The sequence below is a fragment of the Patella vulgata genome, chromosome 2 (genome assembly GCF_932274485.2).
Source record: "Patella vulgata chromosome 2, xgPatVulg1.2, whole genome shotgun sequence".
NCBI lineage: Eukaryota > Metazoa > Mollusca > Gastropoda > Patellidae > Patella > Patella vulgata.
Genome location: NC_065880.2, coordinates 2481988 through 2499736, shown reverse-complemented (window position 1 = coordinate 2499736; position 17749 = coordinate 2481988). Strand labels below are relative to the sequence as shown.

Genomic DNA, 17749 nt, shown 5'->3' with positions numbered 1-17749 from the left:
GATAAACCAGCACGCGGCAGTTTTCATCAACCCTTCCTTGAAGTGTCAAATTTGACAATGAACCCTCGCGTATGGCGCTATTGCGTGTCGCATGTGCCGCTCAGTGGTTCTGTTGGGGCGATAAGTTCTTCATACGTGAACATACTCTCAAAGCATGTCTAGTGTCCATAACTACACATATTACAACCTGCATAGGTATTTGCATTTTAATATCCCCTACTTTTTTTTGAAGAGTATATCGTGCCTGCTACAAATCGCCTCGAGCATGTTCCACACATCTCAACATTTATCAGCTTTTTGTTTAATCTATAAAAGCCTACATTCCTACACAATGTTTTGTTTAGTCAAGTGAAACAAGAAAATGTATAGGCTAAATGGAACTATAGAACATGTACACCTTAATGTCGACAAATACGTAAAACTATCAAATAACACATTCCTATGATATGATTCAACCGAAAGGTCCTATATATGCATGATATATCTACATTCAAGTTAAACGAACCGCATCTATTCATTTCAAATCTTGCGTCGAGCTGAATAAATTATGTGTTTTATAACATCAAGTTTTTACACCTTGTCTTTTGCATCTAGATGTTTAAAGCGCGTTAACAATATATTCATTTAAGAGCAACTATGTCATTTCGTGACTAATATACCACATATTACAAGTCATAACCAACGGAAAGAAATGACGATTAATGAAAATTCCACCATTTTGAATTACTACCATCAAGAATTCTCGAAATTAAATTTTTGAGATTATCGCTGCCCTTTTATTACCAAATTAATGGGGTTTTATTTTTCATTTTTTTTTTAATTTGGCAGTTACTTTGAAAGAAATGCCCGCCATCAAATGAAAAATACATTTTTAAATTGATGTTTGTCAAATTCGATTTTTAGACACACTTCGCTTGCATAACCACTCTGTGTTTGAGGAATTTAAAAATAAATTATTTATCCTACCACCACTGAAAGACACTGATTACGATATAGCGCTCTCGATAATTCCCGAAGAACGCCAAATTGAATTATGTTAATCATGTCATTTTGCCATGGCCGATTTTGAGTATGATTTTGTCTGACATATTATCATTGAACCAAACCGCATTGATTTCTTTTGCAATTTGTTAAGTATAAATTGTAACCCGTAAAACGTTATACCAAGAAAAAATAAAACGTTTTGTTAAGTAAAGCTATATGACGCCATGACGTCATAGTTTTTGTGGCGTCATAGTTGGGACCCAAAATGGCGTCTGTAAATGAGTTGTCGTAACCATAGATATCCTATAAAGATATCTTTATAGGATATCTATGGTCGTAACTTTCCCTATGCAGGGCTTTGTTCATCATTGGAACATGACGTCATGGCAAAATATTCACTGGTCGGATGAGGGTCGCTTCCTCTTGTTCATGAAGGAACACGGTATGGCATATGTACAGAGGAACATTCTAAAGAAGGTTTCATTCGGCGGCGGCTTTATCATGATATGCCTATAAGCCTCCACTGATAACAGTTAAAGAGATATCTTAGACGGGTCATTGCTTCGCTACCTTGGCCAGTCTGAAGTATTGTTCTATCGCTCTTGGAATATATACGAGTAATGTTTTTTTTTACTGGCACATTCATGATTACATTCTTGTGTTTGTGCAAAGAAATATGTGACTATAAGAAAATAACCTAATTACTAAACATAGGCTAATTTTAAGTTATTTTACTTAGTGCTAGATGGTATTTAGCACAACCGTAAAGCTGCACGGTAAATGATGAAAGGATGAACGGTATGATATCATCGTGTGATTTTCTAACGTCGTTGATTGTGCTACCTGAGAGGTATGTGTAACCATATACCACCTTAAATATATTAATATAATTATTTCTATAAAGATCCAATTACAGTTTAATTACACCCTGTTAGCGACCCATTGATGTTTTAATTACAATAAATCATATAGTTTATTCAGCTTGACATTACACTTGAACATAAATAGATACAGTTGGTTTCATTTGAATGTAGATATTTATTATCTATGTTGCTTATATATCATCTGTCAGTTAAATCACGTTATATATCTTATAGTCTGGCAGCCCAGTGAGATTTAATCAAAATATTGGGGTATACAGCACATATTTTACCCCTAGATCATTTTGGAAAGGCAAAGCTAACTATCTTGAATAGACGCATTACTTTATTTTACGTATATATATGCATATATATAATATATATACATGTATATATATATATATATATAAAATAATATGCAACGATCTAACTCTCGGGTAAAAATATAAGTAAAATTTGAGAAAAAAAACCCCAGTACTTTCATCGTTTTAAAACGAATCGTCCGACCATTTTATTGTGTATGCTATCACAATAGCGTTACGTTATAACAGAGGAAAATGAAGAATTTAAATATAAATTATAAAAACTAAAACGTAATAACAATTAAATATGAAAATTAATGATTAATTAACAATATGTTATCATAATCATCCCCCTTGGCATTCAAGCTTAGATTATTGTTAGGGAAGGGGTTCACTAGTCCGCGGGTGCACTAGTCCGCCGCTATAAGAAATACTATAAATATGGGTATCAATAAACCTAACCCTAACCCTAACCCAAAACATATCAATGGACTAATGAATCCTAGCCCTAACCCAACTCTAACACTAATTATAGATAACAGTGGACTATTGAACCCGTGGACTGGTCAGCATTTCCCATACTTAGCGATAAAATTACTGTCTTTTATTTCCAAGAGACTATTATCACTAAACTTGAGCTTATATAAAGAGAAAACCTTGAATTTACCGCAAATATATAAATGTTCGCTAACCGGTAAGGCTCTATTTCGTGCGATGTTAAGCGGTGTTGATTAATGGGTAAATTCAATTGGTCAATGGTTTTACCTATATACTTGCCACCACAACCATTACAAATTAACAGGTAAATCACATATTTAGATTTACAATCCATATTTTGTTTCACATAGAATTTCACATCTTTAGTAATTTGAATGAATATTCATTGTAAAATTTTTGAACAGGTCTTACAACAGAATGTTAAGATTTGGGGGTTGTTTCAAGCTTTTCACAATTTTAGTGTTATTTAGATTGTATTTCATTTTATAACCGTCGTTCTTCAAATCATCCAGGTGCCCCTTTACAACGGACGATCCTCTTTCTTGAGATGGATTTAATGTTGTCAAAAGTGTTATGTTAATGGAATCATTGGGTTTTCTGAGTTACACCAATTTTAAGTTTAGAGGCGTTTTCTATCTGGATATTTATCAAATTTAAAGGATGATGTTGTTTTCGAAGGAATCCCCGTAATTCTTCCAAGTGTTTTGATTTGTCTTCCGAAGCTAGAAATCAAAGTGCGACACTAGGCTCTACCCCAACCCCCACCGAACACCCACTTCCATTCGTGCACTGAATGGGATCTGTAAATTATATATGAGTGGAATCGTGCACTTAAGGGCCAAGTGAATTGCTTGACTAGTCTTAGCATTGTTTGATCTTGGGTATATTTACTCCAATAGGAATATTAGATGTGTGGGAAGTATACAGGATGAGTTGTAGCAAGATGATACTTGAACAATAGTATATAAAAACTAAAGGTATACTATTCAAAAAAAGTAGGGGATATTTGATTTTGGGGGCATAATACTAAAATATGCAAATGACTACGAAAAAAGTCATTATAGAACCTAACAGAAGAAACATTTCCAGTTACATGTGACGCCCAAACGCACCAATAGCTACCGCATGGAATGCAGGTGATGCTTGGGATCATCATGGGGGTCCAACCCAAGATTTGCACGACTCTGACTTTGAATGTTCCAGTCATTGTGGCATTGAATTCCAGGGTGGAAACATCAGTTTAATTGTTTTAGTGACCAGAAAACAAATTTTGATATGCGTCGGCTTACCCAAAATGAAAGGTTACGTGCCCTTGGCATGATACAGATCGGCACAACACAGGCGGTTGTGGCGCGGACGATGAATGTTTCTCAGTCTGTCATAAGCAGGCTATGGTCCAGATACCGTGATACGCAATCTGTACAGGACATACCACGCTCAGATCGACCAAGGGCGACAACTCAAGCCCAGGATCGATTTATCCGTACCTTGGCCTTGAGAAATCGTGTCATCACAGCAAATCAGATCAGCGCTCGTCTTCAAACAGACACTGGTGTGAGAGTGAGTGGCCAGACGATTCGGAATCGACTGCATAGGGGTCACCTTCGCGCCCTCGCGTGATCCCTTGTTTGGGAGATCATCACATTCAGGCAAGACGTCGTTGGTGTAGGGATCGTCAACACTGGGATAATCGACGCTGGAGCAATGTGATGTTTTCAGATGAGTCAAGGTTCACTGTTGATTTTTTGGACAGACGTAGGAGGGTGTGGCGTCGTCGAAACGAGCGCTTCCAAGACGTTAACGTCATCAGACATGATCGATTTGGGGGTGGTTCTGTTATGGTGTGGGGAGGCATCACTGTTGCTGGAAGAACGGCTTTACATGTTGTTGCAGGGCGTGTTACAGGCCAGTACTACCGGGACAACATCTTGGCAGTCCATGTTGTGCCGTTCGCACGACGTCATGGCCGCCGTTTCATCTTCCAGGATGACAACGCAAGATGTCACAGGGCCAGGATCGTTACAGGTTACCTCCAACAACAGAACATCACCACATTACCTTGGCCAGCACTGAGTCCCGACCTCTCCCCCATCGAGCATGTCTGGGACATGCTTGGACAGAGGTTACGTCAACGTCAACAACGTCCTGCCAATGTCCAAGAACTTGCTGCTGCGTTGCAACAGGAATGGGACAACCTGGACCAAAATGACCTTAGACGTCTCATTAGGAGTATGCCACGTCGGATCAATGCTTGTTTGGCAAACAGGAGGATTTACCCGTTACTGACTTGGTTGTGATGCTGAGGTAACTTTGCTGTTTGACCCCGGGTATCATTTTACCCTTATAATGGTCAGTCTGTGCCTTACTTAGTCTAACGATCATTTGGAATAAATCGATGAATGTGAACTTCATTTCATTTTGTCATTTGTTTCTTCGTCAGTTTCATTAGGTGACTTTAATAACACTTAAAAATCAAATATCCCCTACTTTTTTTGAATAGTATATATAAAACTAAAGGTATATAAAACCACAGGTATGAACACAGCTGGGTATCATATACAGGTATATATAACTACAGGCATGTTTATTATAACGTTATGGTTGATTAAGTTACATCACAGTTTATATTCTAAGCAGGTATATGACAGGTGTATATATTAACATACTGGCTGGTATATTCATATAGAAAACAGGTATATGGAAGAGGTATATATTAACATACTAACTGCTGTATAAAAGACGTATACTAACATAGTTGACTGGCCACACAAAATCTCAAGTAATAGATGATAACATTGGGTTTATCAACAACTAAATTCTCCTTGTAATTTGTGATTAAAGGTAATATTTTACAATTTATAATTTTATTAATACCAATATTTAATCACACAAAATGATTTTAACTACCTTACAAGGGTCTCAAATGTTCTAATTTATGTTGTATTGGATTTTAAAAATTATGTAGTATAGGGTCTCACCTATTCCACTTCAATTTAATGATTAATATGATTTAACTATCTTACAAGGGTCTCAACTATTCTAATTTAATTTAATGAGTAATATAATTTAACTATCGTATATAGGGCCTCAACTATTCCACTTCAGTTTAATTAGTAATATGATTTAACTATCGTATAGGACCTCAACGATTCTAATTTAATTTTATAAGTAATTTGTATCATGACATTATACGAGTACACATACTTTCATCACTCACGTATCTTTGCTACAGTTGATCCCATTGCATTGGGGTCATGAGAGAATGGACCCTATCGTTTCCGCAACCTTCCGATCCAAAGCCCCTATCCCGCTACATAATCCCCACTACGAAACCCGATAGAAGCCAGTGAAACCATAAAAGTCTGTCATTGAGTCAGGTGGCGTTGTTTCGATTGACAGCTTGTACGTGGCAAGGAGTAATGTCGGCGCCTGTTCCACTGCTAAATACCCCTACGCGCAAGTGAATTATTGAAATCAAATTGAACCATATGTTAGTCCCGAAGTGACAAAGTTTATGACTGGGGACGTTAAACATAATATGTTAAGAAAAACAATCGCGGTCTTAAACGAATTAATTATGTCGTTATATCGAATTAATATTTCCTTATAACGAATTAATATTTCCTTATAACGAATTAATATTTCCTTATAACGAATTTGTATTTCGTTATGCATGTATTAATATTTCGTTTAAACGAATTAACAATTAAATGAGTGGAATCGTGTACGAAACAATTATATAAGAGTGGAATCGTCACCTATGTGGCTCTGTAAAATATATAAGGCCAATGGGCTCCGTATGGTACTTAAGGGCCAATGGGCTCCGTATGGGGCCCCGTAGTGAGTAGAACAACGACTACCTGAACTATTGTTTGGCAGATCAAGACAAGGTAACTTCTGAGGTTTTATAACATTATATCAAAAGATGTACGAAAATCATCTGGCCACAATATTGTGTACTTTCGGATAGCATTTAAGATTGTTGACTATTTTTTAGAAATATTATGGACTGTTTTTTTTTTGTTTGTCTTTTTTTTTCTAATTGAAGGTTGCCATTGGACTAGCGTAATATTGAAATTGTCAATACATTTTTGTATAGTTTGATGGTAGTTAAATAATTTGTTTTTTTATTGTGGACAATATTTATGTTTTAGGAATGGTGTTAGGTATGGTATTAGATATGGTATTAGATATTGTATTAGACATAGGCGTACGAGCTGGGGGGTGCTGGGGGGCGGCCGCCCCACCCCCATTTTGGCCACCAAATGCTGGGAAAATTTGGGCACACAATTGTACTTTGTAAAAGTTGTATAAAAAATATTGTGTTCTTGAATGTGTTCAATTTAACAGCGAATTTATTATTATTATATACTAAGAACCTAACTACATTTTTTGGGCACCAACCACCACCGCCACCCAATCAAAAATTTCTCCGTACGCCTACGGTATTAGATGTGGTATTGTCGATCGGCCACTTGGCGAGGATTCTATAATTAATCTAATATATTATATTATGTGTTTTTAAAATACAGATGTGACGTCACCCTTTGATGTTGGCGTACCATTATTTCAAATAATCGTACGGGCAACTTGCCACTCGTACCTTGTCAAATATTAGACTCGAGTGACGTATTTCACTGTAAACGCACGTGCGGAGTGTCTGTATTTTAAGATGTTTAATGGTCTCGAGCTGAGACATTGCGTAATATATTGTAAAAACACTCGGACCTGACGGTCCTCTTGTTGTTACAATATATTACTTAATGTCTCGCTCTCGACCATTAAACAATACATAACACGTCATTTAAGTTATATATTGGCCCGGTTAAGATGTATCGTGTTTCATAGTAGTGTCGTGTGTATATTGAATACATGCTATTTGAGTACCGTGTGCATTAGTAACGCAATAACTGGTGTCATGTGATATAAACTATGTTTTTCGAAGAAACAAGTTTAGTTTATTTGTCGAGAAGTCTTTATTCAGTTGACTATTATACTGTCTACAATTCTACCTGACCTCAACCAGTGTTTTACTCACCTGTAAGTTTGATTCTATTTAACATATAGGATATTATGTTATCAGTTTTAATTATTTTATTTACATATATAACTCTATTGAGTCCTGCCTTGTCAAGTGGACCAAATTCTAAGAAAGTTGTCTGGTGACGCTCTCAGAATATTGTGGAAAAAAATAGATAGAACTTTCACCATTGATAGACGCGTGCACAAGCAACATTGCCCCTAAATGTTTACATAATATTCTGAGGGGGGGGGGGGGGGCACCAGACATACACTGGTCCATTTGACATGGGATGACCCTAGATATATAATTTTATACAATTACAGAGGCTTTATTAGGGGGAGTAAAAGGCTTCCTATTTCTAACCGCTTGTTGCTAGATATTTTATACAAATATACTTTATTATTGGAAGTAGAAGTAGTCGTATTTCTAACGACGTATTGCTAGACATTTTATTATGGGGAGTAGAACGGTAATGTTGAGAGATATTTTATTATAGGGCGTGGAAGGGTGGTGTTGAGAAATATTTTATCATGGGGAGGGGAAGGGGTGATGTTGAGAGATATTTTATTATGAATGCCAATAGTAAGTCCAAGAGAACCGCGCACCTCAAAATAGCGCTCAAATAAGAAGCGAATGTGATGTTTTGTTTTGTGCTTTGTTAAAAAAATAGAGAGATAAACCATTTGCTAATCTTATAATAGATTGGTGAAATGTGTTCAGGTCATTCATTATTTTTTATCTTGAGGTAAAACAATATGCCATCGTATTTTCAATTTTGTTTATGTAAATTCTAATGTAAATATTTTAAAATAGATCGTTATCTAAAGTCTGCTACACTTGCTAAGTTGATTAACTATTAATTGACCCCCCCCCCATGATATAATAAGTAGATGATAAAACTTGGGCACGGGTGGCAGTTATAATATTTTTCATAGCACGGCATGTCATTAAACACCGTTCGTCCAGGCGATATGGAAAAAGGAAAGACTATCCGACAAAATAATAGTGGCCATTAATAAAACATTTAAAAAAAAAAAGAGGAAATAAAAGAAATTAGCGTATACATGTAGTTTGTTTTAACCGAAACGAAAATTGTATTAAAAAATACAAAAATCACAAACCTGATATTCTTGTTTTCTGGAAATACTTTTTTTTTCACAGCAATATTACGTTTTTAGTTGGTTCGACCAATGCCACCGGACTATGTAATCAATCAATACTAATCCATAAAGGAATTACGACACAGCTTAAGAATAGAGGTTAATGTTGCCAGGTGATATCCCAAAATACTGAAAAAAGTAATTTATTTTGATTGGTTATTTACAGTTTTTAGTTGGTTCGACCAATGCCACCGGACTATGTAATCAATCAATACTAATCCATAAAGGAATTACGACACAGCTTAAGAATAGAGGTTAATGTTGCCAGGTGATATCCCAAAATACTGAAAAAAGTAATTTATTTTGATTGGTTATTTACAGGTAAGCATTAAATATCCAATTTCGATTAATGAACCAATTAAATGAAATAAAAAGATTAACTCAACTATTTCCACGACAATTCAGACACTTTTTAAAACCTAAATATAACACTATTGTTCTAATTTTCACATCCTACGAGAATGTTCTGTGATGTATCGAGTTTATTGTGGCAATCCACTTGTAACTGCCACTGTAATTACCTAACTGTGTCTATCAATTGTCTGAAAGAAGATGTGAAAATAAACACCGGGTATAAACAAAATAATCTTTTAGAACTAATTAAATAAATAGTTCATAATTAGATAATAATAGAATAAAAATTCGATCTCTTTATTTCCTTCTACTGTTTTGAAACACGTTGTTTTAGAAGAGGCGTTACAAGTAATAACTTTGCATTATTTATATCTATATGTATATTGTTATCATCCCTGTCAGCCCGCCCACGGTTTGTTTCTGGACACTCTATATTTCACAATTTTTATCTGATTTTGATTAAACTTGAAATATAGGTTTATCTTCCAAAGATCTCGGTTCCGTTCGGTATCGGACTGCTACTTCATACATCATGGTCTCATACATTGTACGAACAAACACATGTTTAGCTTGTGGACACTCTAGAGGTCACAATTTTTATCTCATTTTGCTAAAACTTGAAATGTATGTTTATAATCCTAAGGTCTCTTTTTCTGTCGATTTTCGCTCTTCTTGGGAGAGAGAGAGAGAGAGGGAGAGAGAGAGAGAGAGAGACATGGGGTTTAACGTCCACTTGACACAAACTAGGTCATTTCGGGACTAACATATGGTTTTAATTTTATTTCAATAATTCGCTTGCGCGTAGGGGTCTTTAGCAGTGGGAGGAAACCGGAGGACCCGGAGAAAACCCACGAGGCTGGACAGGCGACCCTACTCCTTGTCACGTACAACCGGGGATTCGAAACCACGCCAGTCGACTCAATGACAGACTTTATGATACAGCGCGCGCACGCTAACCATTCAGCCATCCCCCCCAAGCTCTTCTTGGATTATGACCCCTAATCTGTACGAAAAATCGCGTTTTTAGCTTGTGATCCCAATTTTTATCCGATTTCAAAAACCGTGCGAATATATTACCGCCACACCATAATGATGGCCGAGTTCGCAATTCGTGTAAATGGGACCGAAACTACCCGACAAAATGACCGCTCCTTGTACGCAAATAGTGTAAACGTATATAATAACAAGGTGGTTGTGGACCCTCTAGAGGTCAAAATGTTTATCCGATTTTGATGAAACTTAAAATATATGTTTATTTCCCAAATATTGCCGTTACCCCCCTCGATCGTTCCGTCAGCCCGTTAACAATTGCTTGTGGCGCTCTAGAGGCTAACGTTAATATCCAATTGACTTTAAATTTATACAGTGTGTGTGAGACGGTGAAGCCAATTGATTTTCGACGATGTCCGATAATTACTGCCCGAGTTATGGCTCTAGATCACTTTGAAGAATCATACGGATGCTTTAGAGGCTAAAGTTTATATCCGATTGACTTCAAATTTATACATTGTGTATGAGACGGTGAAGCCAATTGATTTCTGACGATGTCCGATAATTACTGCCAGAATTATGGCTCTAGATCACTTTGAAGAATCATACGGATGCTTTAGAGGCTAAAGTTTATATCCGATTGACTTCAAATTTATACATTGTGTATGAGACGGTGAAGCCAATTGATTTCTGACGATGTCCGATAATTACTGCCAGAATTATGGCTCTAGATCACTTTGAAGAATCATGCGGATGCTCTAGAGGCTAAAGTTTATATCCGATTGCCTTCAAATCGATACACAGTGTTATATAATAATAATAATAATAATAATATGTACATTTATACCGGGCACAGTTCCATGCTAATGTGCATGCCCAAGGCGCTACACAGACTGGGTGCCATAATAGGTCATAATTAAATAGATGAGTTTTTAAATTAGTTTTGAATGTTTCTGGGCTGGATGATAGTTTAATGTTCAGGGGTAACAAATACCACAGAACAGGCACAATGAGAACAAACGATCTGTATCCAAATGATTTGAGTTGATATGTTGGGATTATAAGAAGGTGTTCCTGTTGAGAACGCGGTGTACGTCCAGGACAATATGGTTATAAAAGATCTGCTAGATCCATGTAGATACCTCAACAATACTAATAGGTAAAGAACGTTATTAATGACTGTAGGTGAGAATTAATAATTAATTATTACATATTTAGTTTGTATACAGTTGTTTAAATACAGGTAAATACAGGTATATTCACAATTAAGGAAATAAAAGTGTAATTTTAAATAAGCGTAAGGATACTAATAGGATTTAGATATAATAGTATCCAATAGATAATAAAATAAAGGTAATAAATTAAGAATGATGAAATTGAATTAATAGTGGTCTGATTAAGTAAAGACACTGGCCAGTTATGAGATGTATTTTATCCAAACGAACAGCAAATTCCGGTATGCAAGCAGATATGGTTGTGGAGAGGAATTTGAAGAAGTGTTAACTGGTCACCAAATTGGTTATGGAAAAACAGACAATTCTGAATAGGACATGAAATTAATTCTGTGTTACAAAACAATGAATTTATATTGATATTGAGACTTAATTGTTGGTTAGAACATGTATCATAGTATTTATACTGAAACTTCTAGAAAAAGTGTTTTGAAATGATTGGACGGTTCTACAAAAAGTTATTATTTCGTACTGTTTTGAGATTAATTATCTCTCTGTTTTACATTGTGCTGTTTTGAGATAAATTATCTCCTTGCTTTGAATTGCGCAGTTTTGAGAGACTTGATCTCTCTGTTATAAATTCAAGTTGAGGATTATTGTTGTCGATTATTACCACGTCGGATTATACCGATTCCAGGATTATTCATCCTGTCCGTTTTGGATCATCAAGATCCTTTGTAATTCTGCGAAATTTTGAATTACTACGAAGACATCTGTAAAGAACTGTCTATAGACTTCTACTTCAAAGCAATAGAAGCACCGAGAACAAAGACGACTTAACTAATACTGGTAAAACTGGACTGAATACTATAAGTAATCCTGTACATTGATTCTAATCAGCGTTGTTATACTTGTACTTATACTCATTTGTTCTAATATTATTTTATCATTTGTATATATTATTAAATCGGTTGTTGTTGAGATTTATCTGATGGAGGTATTGGGTGGATCTTGAATCTGTAAACCACAATCGATAATCTGAGATTGTAACACTCGGAAAATATCACTGACCAAGATAACACATAACATGAAATGAAATGGTGTTAAATGGCACGACAGCAACATGCGGGCTTTATAACAACATAATAATACATAGAGTATAAGGTGGTTCAGTATCTATGACAACAGGTATATTAGTATTTATTTACGTGACACTTATGTGTATATCATGTGATAATTTCAGACAATTCTAATATAATAACATGTTCTTTTATACACGGGTATTGGAGTGTGACTATATTTTGGTTGATGTACAATAATATTATATTACATACAATGTATATAAAAAACAGATGAATACAGCCGTTTATATAAAATAAAACTGACGCCAGGATGATATGGCTCTATCCTTTGGAATAATAAAATAGACGAAAAATGGGTAAAGAAAATACACTTTTAATTATACCTTAGCTTGAGCACGCCTCAAAACTTCATTGTATCGAGAAAATCATTTATACTGGCTGAATCATAGTTTAATGATACCTGTAGGTGGGGGTCTTTTTACAGATTCACTGTGAACGTCTTTCTTTATCTCTCCCTTTAACATATCTAGGCCTATCCATTAATTTGATTTAGCACAGTAACTAGGGGTGACAGTTTCAACTTTATTTGATTAGGGTACCAGCTAAATTGGTCATTATATAAACATTCTACATAAACTCACCAGAACGATTTGTCTTTTTATATCAATATATATATATTTGCAGGTCACAATTTCTTGAATACGTTTTATATAGTCTTTTTCTATTAAAAGAGGTGTATTAAGTTTAAAGAAACCTTGACCTGGGTATTAATGAATGGTTTCTTTTATATATATAGCTTATATTTTTCAAAGGATTATCTGTTTAAGTTAAAAGTAAAATTCATAATATATCAGTCTGACAACACATTTCATTGAATCACCTTTTGATATAAGTTATTGCTCGAAAATATACTGTAGGTGTACAATGGTACGGTATATTTTAAAAGATAAAAAAATCACCCAGCCAATATTGTTGGATATAATACAGTAATTGTATGATCAATGGTTTATTTTTTGGTTACATTAAACTTCTGCCATTATTTGATTATTAATCCATGATGGGATACTGATTTAAAAATGTTCAATGTATCTTAAATATTGGATATTAGGATCTCGAATATTTCGTATTTGTGGTTAGAGATTTAGCTCCTTTAATAAGAAATTTCCTAGTCTTTTTGGATGGTGCAGAGTGAATGTCAGCTTTAATTCTACTATATTCATTTGCTCGTTTAAACAAGAGTCCAGCTTTAATGTTACTACAATCAATAACAAATAATACGACGTATCCATAATTCTTGATTTGCTAAGAGGTCTAATACTATTTCCAGATCATCGATTTCGTGTTGATAGTTATTAAGATTGTTGTTATCATTGATAGGCGTTTTGTCCTCAATAATCAGTTTCTTTAAAGTTGCTGAAAGTAAAATTAATATTTATATAAATGGTGCATTATAATAAAACATATGTAATTGTATTTATGTCCAGGTCAGTCAATAACCAGTTTGTTTAAATAGTAGTTTATTTATTATTGTCGGCGACATTTTAGGATTGGTATTAGGTATAGTATTGCCGTTCGGTCACCGAGGATTCTTGTTTAATCCAATATATTATATTATATGTTTTTCTGTAAAAGAATTTAAATAACACGTGATTTCAGTTATATATTGGCCCACGTTCAGATTGTATCTATGTATAGTCTATTCAGTTTGTTTTTCATAGTAGTGACGTGTGCATATTGAATAACACGCCATACAATAAAATGCATTATATTAAATTCAGTTAACGTTAAATTCACGGGGAATAGAATGTATCTATGGAAAGTTTGGTCCTTTAGTAATGCAATGATTGGTGTCAAGTGACATAAGATATGTTTATTATTTGTCGAGAAGTCTTGATTCAAGCTAACAGTTGACTATTTCACTGTCTAGAAATCTACCAGTTTAGTTTATTTGTCGAGAAGTCTTTATTCAAGCTAACAGTTGACTATTTCACTGTCTAGAAATCTAACAGATCTCAACCGGTGTTTTATTCATCTGTAAGTTTGATTCTATTTAACATACAGGATATTATGTTATCAGTTTTAATTATTTCATTTTTCTTTACAACTTTATTTTCATTACTGGGCCAAATTAATAGACCCTCTCAGATTTTGTGGAACAATGAATAGATAGACACGTGCACAGGGAACCTTACCCGCAAATTTCTAAGTTTTTGACATGGGGTGACCCTAGATATATAATTTCATACAAATATAGATACTTTATTATGGGGAGTAGAAGAGGTCGTATTTGTATCCGCTTATTGCTAGATATTTTATACAAACATGTATACGCTTACTGCCCATACACTACAAACAATAAATACTATTAATACTATCATATGAATACATTGAATAACTTGCAGAAATGTCAAATTCCAAATATCAAGGGTTCCATTACGTGCACGTGTAAACGGGATCTCGGTTTTTCGTTCCAGACTCTAGACATTGTTTATTTTCTGCCGCACGTTTAAATTTTAAGACAATGTTTACGGTCTTTACATGAAGAATCCTGTTGATTTTCAGCGATTTCCAATAAGTAGTACGAGGGCTATGGCCTTTGTTCACTTTGAACATCGCACAATGAGACTGGCGACAAAATTTATCATCAGATTATTGATTTTCGATAACTTGAACTGCTAAATTATTATTTATATATATATACCCTAGTCAAGAGACGAGTATGGTGCCAGTAATTAATACTAGTTCTAAGTCATTGATTTCATGTTTATAGTGATGTATATATACCCAAGTCAAATGGCTAATATGAGGCCAGTATGAGGTCATTGATTTCAGGTTCATAGTTATGAGATTGCCGTTATCACTGATAGGCGTTATGTCTTCAATAATCAGTTTGATGAAACTATGTAATCACATTTATAACCAAGTCAGTACTAGTTTAATGTCATCAATAATCAGTTTGTGTAGGTTGTTGTAAGTAAAATTTATATTGATATAGATGTACATTATAATTGTAATAATGCATGTTGAAGTTGGTGTACTTTTAGATCTAACTAAAAGTTTAAAGGAGCTAAATCGCTAACATTTGGGACCTAGATTTTGACAAAAGTGGGTCGTAACGCATATAATACTGTAGTATGAATGTATATAAACTGATTTACATTCAATGGTTTCCGTTTTTACTTCAATTTCAAATCAGTTATGTTCGGCGAAATAAGCAAGCAGTCTCAAGCGAGTGCAAATTTCTAGCGTCTGGTTATTCCAGTCTACATACGCCGTTTGATTTGGTGCAATGTGTCTAGCCTCGTCCCTCGAGTCTCTTGATACAACTGGGGCTGAAGCGCATTATGGTACACGATTCGTGTACCAATGGTAAAATGTTTATTTTGTCTTAAATATTGGATATCAAAAGCCCATCTTTTTCCGGTAAGATCACAACATGAATGTTGATTTAATTTGACAAATAAATCGTGTTTTCAAGGTTGAAGATATTGGATGATATTGAGTTAGAGACTTAGCTACTTTAAGTTGTCATTTACCCAACGAAGTTTTATTTATGATAATTATGTAGCCAATATGTATATGGTAGTGAATGTTGATGATGTAGATGTTGTGTAGTCAATACATGTATGGTAGTGAATGTTGATGATGTAGATGTTGTGTAGCCAATATGTGTATGGTAGTGAATGTTGATGATGTAGATGTGAATGTTGATGATGTAGAATGTATAATTGAGTTAAATCAGTTATACATGTATATCTGTGATTTTCAGTAATGGGTCAACTAGTAATTTCTTACACGTAAAGACAAAATTGCTAGTTGTCAGCTGGTGTTAAAATGAACTTCACTTTAAAAGCACCATATGAATTTTGTCTAACTACGTGTGGTGCCATATTGGGTATTCTTTGTGTCGCTTGTGTCGTGTGGACAAGAGATTAAATACTTTAATTTTCAATTGATCATTGATCTGGCCAAGCTACTGCGCAGTTTCTGATATCACATTCATTATTTTTAGAAATAATATAAACTGGTTTTGTTTTCTTATTGAAGGGTTAAAACTTCCTTTTGTTATCTGATTGTAAGGTTTGTGTTTAAAAGGACGAGAATTGAGCAAGTGCATCATTGTAATTGTCGACTTTTTAAATTTTCTATTGTTTAATTTTAGTTAAATTATTTATTTCTTATTCTGGGCGACATTTATGTTTTAGGAATTGTATTATGTATGGTATGGTCGATCGGTTACCGAGAATTCTGTTTAATCCAAAATATTATATGTGTTTGTCTTTATTTTAAAAAAAGGTTTTTCTATGAATCGTCTATCCAGTTTGTTTCCTATAGTAGTGACGTGTGCAAATTGAATACAAGCCATAGAATAAAATGCATTATATTAAATTCAATTAAAGTTAAATTCACGAGGAACGAATCTATTGAAAGTTTGGTCCTTTAGTAACGCAATGATCAATTGGTGTCATGTGATATAAGATATGTTTATTAGAAACGAATTTGACGAGAATTCTTCATTGAAGCGGTTGGCTATTTCACTGTCTAGAATTCTACCTGAACTCAACCTTTTTTTTACTCATCTGTAAGTTTGATTTTATTTTACATATATTTACTGTACAATATATTATGTTGTCAGTTTTAAGTATTTCATTTTCATTTATAACTGTATTTATACTACTGGACCAAACTTATAGATAGTTGTTGGGTGACCCTTCAGAATATTGTGGAAAAAAGTCAAGAGAACTTTCACCATTGATAGACACGTGCTCAAATTTCAACTTTTTTCATAATATTCTGAAGCGATCATCCGACAACCACTGGTCAGCTTGACATGGGGTGGCCCTATAAGATAATTTCATATTTTGTTATGGATACATTGAATCGCTAATATCAAACATAACACACATATACTACAAGCAAAAAATAATATTAATACTATCATATAAATACATTAAATAAAATGGTGTAGACATGGGGGGAAATCACTAATATCAAACCTGTCACTCACTGGGAGACGCTTATTGCCCACACAGCGTATCACCCATATATGGTAATTGCCTATCTGCTCACACTGCGTATCACCCTTATATGGTTATGACCTGTCAATCACTACATGACGCGTACTGCCCACACTGCGTATCACCCATATATGGTAATGTCATTCACTAGGTGACGCTTTCTGCTCACACTGCGTATCATCCATATATGGTAATAGGCGGAGTCTTTTTGGTATTGTTTATTCACAAGAGCAGAATTTTTAGTCACTTACGTGTCTACAATAGCAACGGCCCCTGTGCTTTGATTTAAATGATTTGTGGTCGTGT

General features: G+C 34.6%; 1 protein-coding gene across 3 annotated transcripts in view; it reads left to right on the top strand.

Annotated features, from left to right (window-relative positions):
- The first annotated feature begins 7509 nt into the window (after positions 1-7509).
- Positions 7510-17749, top strand: part of LOC126811624 (uncharacterized) — a 104046-nt gene continuing 93806 nt past the window's right edge. Inside the window, exons 1-2 of one of the 3 annotated variants that reach the window (XM_056098539.1) lie at positions 7510-7684; positions 8829-9148. The gene's annotated coding sequence lies outside the window, so the exon portion shown is untranslated. Of the gene's footprint in view, positions 7685-8828; positions 9149-17749 lie in introns of those variants that run through there. The other 2 variants (XM_056098538.1, XM_056098537.1) reach the window with 2 other exon arrangements.